We start from the raw sequence: 7,206 nt of genomic DNA on the forward strand, positions 1-7,206 counted from the left end.
TGACATAACTTGTGTTCTGTGGTTTCTGCTGCGTTGACTGAGAAAAGCATTGTTTTGGTTCCGTGAGACAACTGCTCCCCCGAAATAACTCAGAAATGGTCTGCTCTCTGTTCCATGCATCCACGGTTGGTTTATTTCCCTGCCAACGCCTTGGGGCTCTAGTCTGCATTTGCTTCAGACTGTCTGGTCTGACACACGCGATGCACTGAGTGAGCAGTTAATGGCAGAAAGTGGAGAAATCCAATCCAATGATGAGACTGCATTCTGTGCCTGGATAATGATTTAATTAGCTTAGCTTGGTGAACATTTCTGAGCATACACTGTCAGAACACACATGATAAAAAGTCCTTCAAGACAATAAGAATCTTCTTCGAAAATGGGATTGTGCTTCTGAAGAGCAGGGATATTTAGGTAGAACATGGGCAACAGGAATACAGTTTTCCTCTACTATAAATGATTCTTTTTAAAATATATATATTTTATTAGCCAAAGCCAGTTTGGCTCAGTGGATAGAGCATTGGCCTGCGGACTGGAAGGTCCCGGGTTCGATTCTGGTCAAGGGCATGTACCTTGGTTGCGGGCACCTCCCCAGTAGGAGGTATGCAGGAGGCAGCTGGTCGATGTTTCTCTCTCATCGATGTTTCTAGCTCTCTATCCCTCTCCCTTCCTCTCTGTAAAAAATCAATAAAATATATTTTACATATATATTTTTTTAATTGATTTTTCACAGAGAAAAAGGGAGAGGGATAGAGAGTAAGAAACATCAATCAGCTGCCTCCTGCACACCCTCTACTGGGGAGGTGCCCGCAACCAAGGTACATGCCCTTGACCAGAATCGAACCCGGGACCCCTCAGTCCACAGGCCGACGCTCTATCCACTGAGCCAAACCGGTTCTGGCTGTAAATGATTCTTAACCTCTTTGAAATTGTAGACCTCTTGGAAAAAGTTATGAACCGTTTTCCCAGAAACACACACAAAAAAAACTTTGTACAGATCAAGGGCCTTGTGACTCCTCTAGGACTATCTACTTCTGGGGTCCAGAAGTCTGTGGACGCCAAATTAGGATTTCCTGATGCCATGCCAAGTTCTAGAATGGAGACTGCAAATGAGGGGATATATGAATGCAACTCACAGCTGATGCTGGTAGTTGAAGCTGAAGTTTGTTGAATCCTGAACAACACTATCATTCTTAGTCCATCTGGTTTGTATGCCACTCAAAGATACATCACTGGTGCCTCTGTTAGTCATTACTAACGATGAGTTTCATAGTAATTAAAACATGTTTTAGGACCTGTTAAGGAACAACAATCAATACATGGGTCTGCAATATAGACATTGGTTGCTGCTTCTAAGAATACTTTAGTTAATTAATCCTTCTCCAGGCCAAACCAGAGTCCTTTTATTACATTTATATACTGTATGGCTCTAATTTGTATCTCCTATTTCCAGTGAGTTTCCACTAAATTTCATGAGCTCATTTATAAATAAAGATATTTAAAGAATCTTATGGAGTTGATCAATTATTAAGTCAGAATAATTACACTAACAGGGAAACATGAGGCGGGGAGGAGAAGGGAAGGAAAGTAAGGAATATCAGCTGTTACAGCAGAACAGGGCAACAAAGTGAGCCTATGAGATTGTGAGGAGGCCTGTCTGCAAAGCACATGAATGATATCCAAACATGATTTTTCCATTCATTAGGTAATGAGGCCCTTTGTATCCTGAGACTTATTAATTTATAAGTTATAATTACAGCTATAATTTATTCAGTACCTACTATGTATTAGACACTGTATCAAGCAGTGAACATAGAATTATCTCATTTAAACCTCACAACCACTCTTTTATTTTTTTAATTGATGTTTCCTTTTAAAAGTTTTTATCGATTTCAGGGGAAAAGGGAGAGGCAGGGGAGAGAGAAAGAGAGAGAGAAATATCAATGATGAGAGAAAAATCATTGATCACCTGCCTCCTGCACACCTCACACTGGGAATGGAACCCACAACTCGGGCATGTGTTCTGATGGGAATTGAACCATAACCTGCTGGTTCATAAGTCAATACTTACCCACTGAGCCATGCCAGCTGGGCTCACAACCATGCTTTAAGTGTAGTATTTGTATACCCATTTTACAAATGAAGGAGTAGAGGCTTGGAATGACAAGGTAAGACCCTTGTCTGATATCACACAGCACGGAACAAAACTGGGATTCGAAGCTCGGTTTTCTGATTCTGCAGTGCTTGCTTTCCTTTTCTAGTTAAGAGAAAGCCCCCTCACTTGAGGGAATAGAAATAGTTTTATCTTCTTTATCACCCTCCCGTTCCAGGTTCTTAGCCTCCCAAACCCTTGGCAACAGTAAGTCCTATAGGCAAACTGATACACTGCAGACTTCCTGAGCCCACTGCCTCCCTGCATTGCAGTGAGGTGGTGGCAGCTCAAAACTGGGCTCTGAGCCCATCTAACTATGAGTCATCTCTGCTCCTGCTAAAAGATAGAATTGGATGCTATTTATTAAAAAAAAAAATTTTTTTAAATTATTTGGCAAGAAATTCTGTAGCTCATTATCAAAGGGCCTAGAATAGACAATTCCTCAAGAGGCAATAAATCCAGGATACTTGGAATTCATTTTACTGTACTGGCTACAAAACTGCCTGGAAACTAGATCCCAAATTTTAGATCCAGAGATAATGCAAGTCACATGTAGTCCTGGGAATAAGCTTCTAGAACTTACCTGTGAACACAAACAGGGAGCCTAGACCCGTGGCTCTAATAGCCAACATGAAGCGGTATTTAAAATGTATGTAAGAATCCCTTGGAACAGAAAGCAGATGGGCAGTGGCCAGGGCCGAGAGAAGAGGAAATGGGGAGTTACGACTGGATGGGCATGGGGTTTTATTTTGGATAATGAAAATGTTTGGAACTAGAGGTGGTAACTGCACAACATTGTGCATGTACTAAATGCCCCTCAATTGTTCACTTTTAAATGATTAATATTATGTCATGTAAATTTTAGCTCAATTTAAAAAATCCATTGATAGTGAATTTATGGAACTCTAAGAAAAGCATAATTATAAAGTCTACTATACCTTCTGCTCCAGCTGAGACCATTATGCCCAGCCACCCTGGGTCAATTCCAATTTGAAAGAATTCCATTAGGACAACAGAAGTCAGATCTAATAAGCATATTGATTTCAAAACAGAGCCTGGAGGAAAAGTCCAAAATCTCCTTGCGCACGAATGAAAAACAAACAAACTAGAAATGTTGCCTGTTCTGAGCATGCATCACTGACTTCCAACCAACAATATTTTTATTATTATACTGTCAGAAATCTCTAAGGTTCTGAAAAACATCTAAATCATAAGAATGCATTTTTTTTTTTTTTTAGAAAAATAAATTGGGGTGCCTGAAAGCATAGAAATCTAAAATGGCAATTACTGGGGGACTTTGAAGGGTCTTAAAATAGAGCTCAGACTGACCAGAGTGGCTCAGTTGGTTGAGCATCACCCTGTGCACTGAAAGGTTGGTTGCTAGTTCGATTCCAAGTTGTATGGAAGGCAACCAATCAACATTTCTCACATCAATGTTTCTATGGTTTTCTTTCTCTCTCTCCCTCCTTCTGCCTCTCCCTCTCTATATGTTCTCAGTGAGGATAAAAAAAGAACTCATATGTGAAATTGTATTTTTCTTTGTAGAATATATATTACTAGCTTTGCTACATGCTCAAATCTAATGTACACATTAGATAAGTGATTTTTTTAAATATATATTTTAAAATAAATATATATTTTTAAAAATCACTTATCTAATTGATTTTTTACAGAGAGGAAGGTAGAGAGATAGAGAGCTAGAAACATCGATGGGAGAGAAACATTGACCAGCTGCCTCCTGCACACCCCCCACCGGGGATGTGCCCGCAACCAACGTACATGCCCCTGACTGGAATCAAACCTGGGACCCTTCAGTCCGCAGACTGATGCTCTACCACTGAGCCAAACCGGTTTCGGCAGGTAAGTGATTTTCAATCTTTTTCACCTCATGGCACACATAAACTAATTATTAAAATTCTGCAGTACACCAAAAATATATTTTTTTGCCGCACTCTGACAAAAAGAATAGCCATATTATTTATTTATTTATTTACACACTGGACAGCTATTGTTGTATTGGCTGTTGTCATTTTATTTGACAATCTAAAGAAAAAGAGGTCACTGCCCCTGACTATAATAGTCATGTATTGCATGTTTCAAAGATTCTTGCAGATCATCAGTTGAAAATTGCTGGGTTAGAGTAATATCTTTATGCCTTTTTACTATTTTCAGATATCTCACATGGATTTGCCATTTGCAAATGGGTGAGGGCTTCTGAATCCAGTCAAACAAAGGGCTGTCTTTACTACATTGTCATGTCCCCCTTAAAGGGTGAAAAGAATAGTCGTTTGGTAGATCAAAGGACTTCTCTTTTATCGATCTCCTAGATGATTAGATTGCCCTCATGTTTTATGCTGATATTGCACAAGCTTACTAGGTGGGGGTGGGGATTAGCTAAAATTCAGATTCTTTCTTACGATCCCTTCACACACACACATACACCGCACACACACACACGCACACACACACATCAAAATTGTAATAAAGCAGAGTGAGCGACACTGCAGACATTTAAAGATTTATGTTTTTACAGTGCTTCAGTAATTCTGTATGAAACAAAATAGAGAAAGCCCAGGCTACAAAGAAAAATGAAGACTGATCTTGGAGGAGTCTCTGGGCTCGCTTCCTCATTGATTAATTACTGTAGGTCACCACCTGGCTACTCATCTTCCCTGCTGGGCAAGTGGTCTCTGTTCTTTGTGAGTCTGAGTCATTTCATTTCTAACTCTGTCACATGCTGTTAGAGGTTATAGAGTACTCAGCAGAGTGTAACCAAAATCATTAGCATCATCCCTGGAGTTTGGGAATACAATCAGTACCAGATTCTAGTCAATTGCTGATTTTTGCACAGGGCAAAAAAAGCATTCTTCCTTAGGAAGTGTTTATTTTAAAAAAAAATTAACTCACAAAGGTTACCTGTTATACAATAAATATGAATATGAGAGGTGTAACTTCTATCGCTCATTATTTCCTGGCATAAGGACTCACACATGACATATAAAATTCCTGATGTCCTTTAGTGTTAGACAATATTTTATCTTTTTAAAAAAATATATTTTATTGATTTTTTTACAGAGAGGAAGGGAGAGGTTAGAAAGTTAGAAACATGGGTGAGAGAGAAACATTGATCAGCTGCCTCCTGAACACCCCCTACTGGGAATGTGCCTGCAACCAAGGTACATGCCCTTGACGGGAATCGAACCCAGGACCCTTCAGTCCGCAAGCCGATGGTCTATCCACTGAGCCAAACCAGTTTCAGCGAATATTTTATCTTTACCTTAAGCCAGACTTGAGCTCAACAGAAGGAACTCCTTTCTGGCAATTGAAACTGTCTGCCTTCGCACTAATCCAGTCTGCAAAGTTGAAGCAGTAAAGTCAACATTAGAATTATGGTGCCCTAGCTGGTTTATCTCAGTGGATAGAGCATCATCGGCTTGTGGACTGAAAGGTCCCGGGTTCGATTCCAGTCAAGGGCACATGCCCAGGTTGCAGGCTGGATCCCTAGTAGGGGGTGTGCAGGAGGCAGCCGGTCAATGATTCTCTCTCATCACTGATGCTTCTGTCTCTTTCTCCCTCTCCCTTCCTTTTTGAAATAAAATAATTTAAACAAACAAACCACAGACACCATCAGAACAAAATAAAAATGCAGCCAAGATCAAACCATCATATCCATTGTATGTAAGTAGGTACTTGGCAAGCTTTCAGGAGATCAATATGGCATTTCATTTGTGAGTAGACTATTAATCTCTAGAAGTAATAAAATTTAGATCAGTATAGTTTTGAAGAGATGCCAATAATAAAATCCATGTACACAATATGAGAACCTATTCACCCTAGGCAGTTTGGTTCAGTGGAGAGAGCATTGACCTGAGGACTGAAGGGTTCAGGGTTTGATTCCAGTCAAAGGCACATACCTTGGTCGCAGGCTCCATCCCCGGCCTTGGTTGCAAGGCCAGGTGGGAGGCAACCAATCGATGTCTCTCTCACATTGATGTTTCTCTCTCTTTCCCTCTCCCTTCCATTCTCTCTAAAAAAAAAAAAAAAAAAAAAATCAATGGAAAAATATTCTCAGATGAGAATTAACAAAAAGAGAACCTACGCTTTGGTCATGGTCTACTGAAGGAAACAAAGATGAACATTCAGAATCATTATCTGCTTGAAACATCTCTGTTACCAGGGCTTTCCAGGAAGAGAAAATATACCATGAAGGTTGCAACTATTTGAACTTTAAAGGAAAAAAAAACACACCAAACATTAGTCACACATCCGATAAGCGCTTATGACCTGGTGATCCTACAAAAATATTCACCTAGGATTGAATCACAGAGTATCTGTTCTGGACAAGCTGGGTCAGGGGTGTTACTTCTAAGAATTCAGACAAAGTTACCGTAGGAGAGTCACTGTGTGTGCAAGGCCTGTGAGTTTGGAATCCAGAGGAGGGATAGTCAGAGACTAGGTAAGAATGTATTTGACTCAATCATGAGGGAAGAGCAATACAGTGGAAACAAAGGGGAAGCTCAGTGAAGCCAAGATCAGAGGGAATGACTTGGGTCTATACTAGAGAGAAAAGGTTGGGATGGCATTTAAGGGAGGAACCGAAAAAAACCTGCCATGCATGCATTTTGCCAAACTACAACTGCCACAAACTGTCCTCGGGGCATCTTTGCTTAGTATCACCTCAGAAAGGGCTTACACAGAATCAGACCTGCACACTATGCCAGTCAAATCCTTCTTTAGCCATTGAAGTCAGGCTCTGGAATCTGTCCTTCATATACTCTTAGTTGTGCAGATTTCAGATTTTAGTTTTGTTTCTATGTTCGTGGTAAAAATTCCTTTTGAAAAAAACTTGATGGTATCTCAACAAAACTAAACCTATGCTGCTGGTGCGGGAGCATGGCTAATCCAAGACCAGATAGGGCGTTTGTTCTTGCTGTGTTTTTCCTTCATCTCAGTCTTTGATCCTCTGGTTATTTAAAGACAGTTACCAAGTATTGCATCCTCAACCCTAAATTTGCATTTCTCCAAGTTAATCAAAAGCAATTGCTCAACCTTTGCTT

Source organism: Pipistrellus hanaki, assembly GCF_964339955.1.
Source record: "Pipistrellus hanaki genome assembly, chromosome: 14".
Taxonomy (NCBI): domain Eukaryota; kingdom Metazoa; phylum Chordata; class Mammalia; order Chiroptera; family Vespertilionidae; genus Pipistrellus; species Pipistrellus hanaki.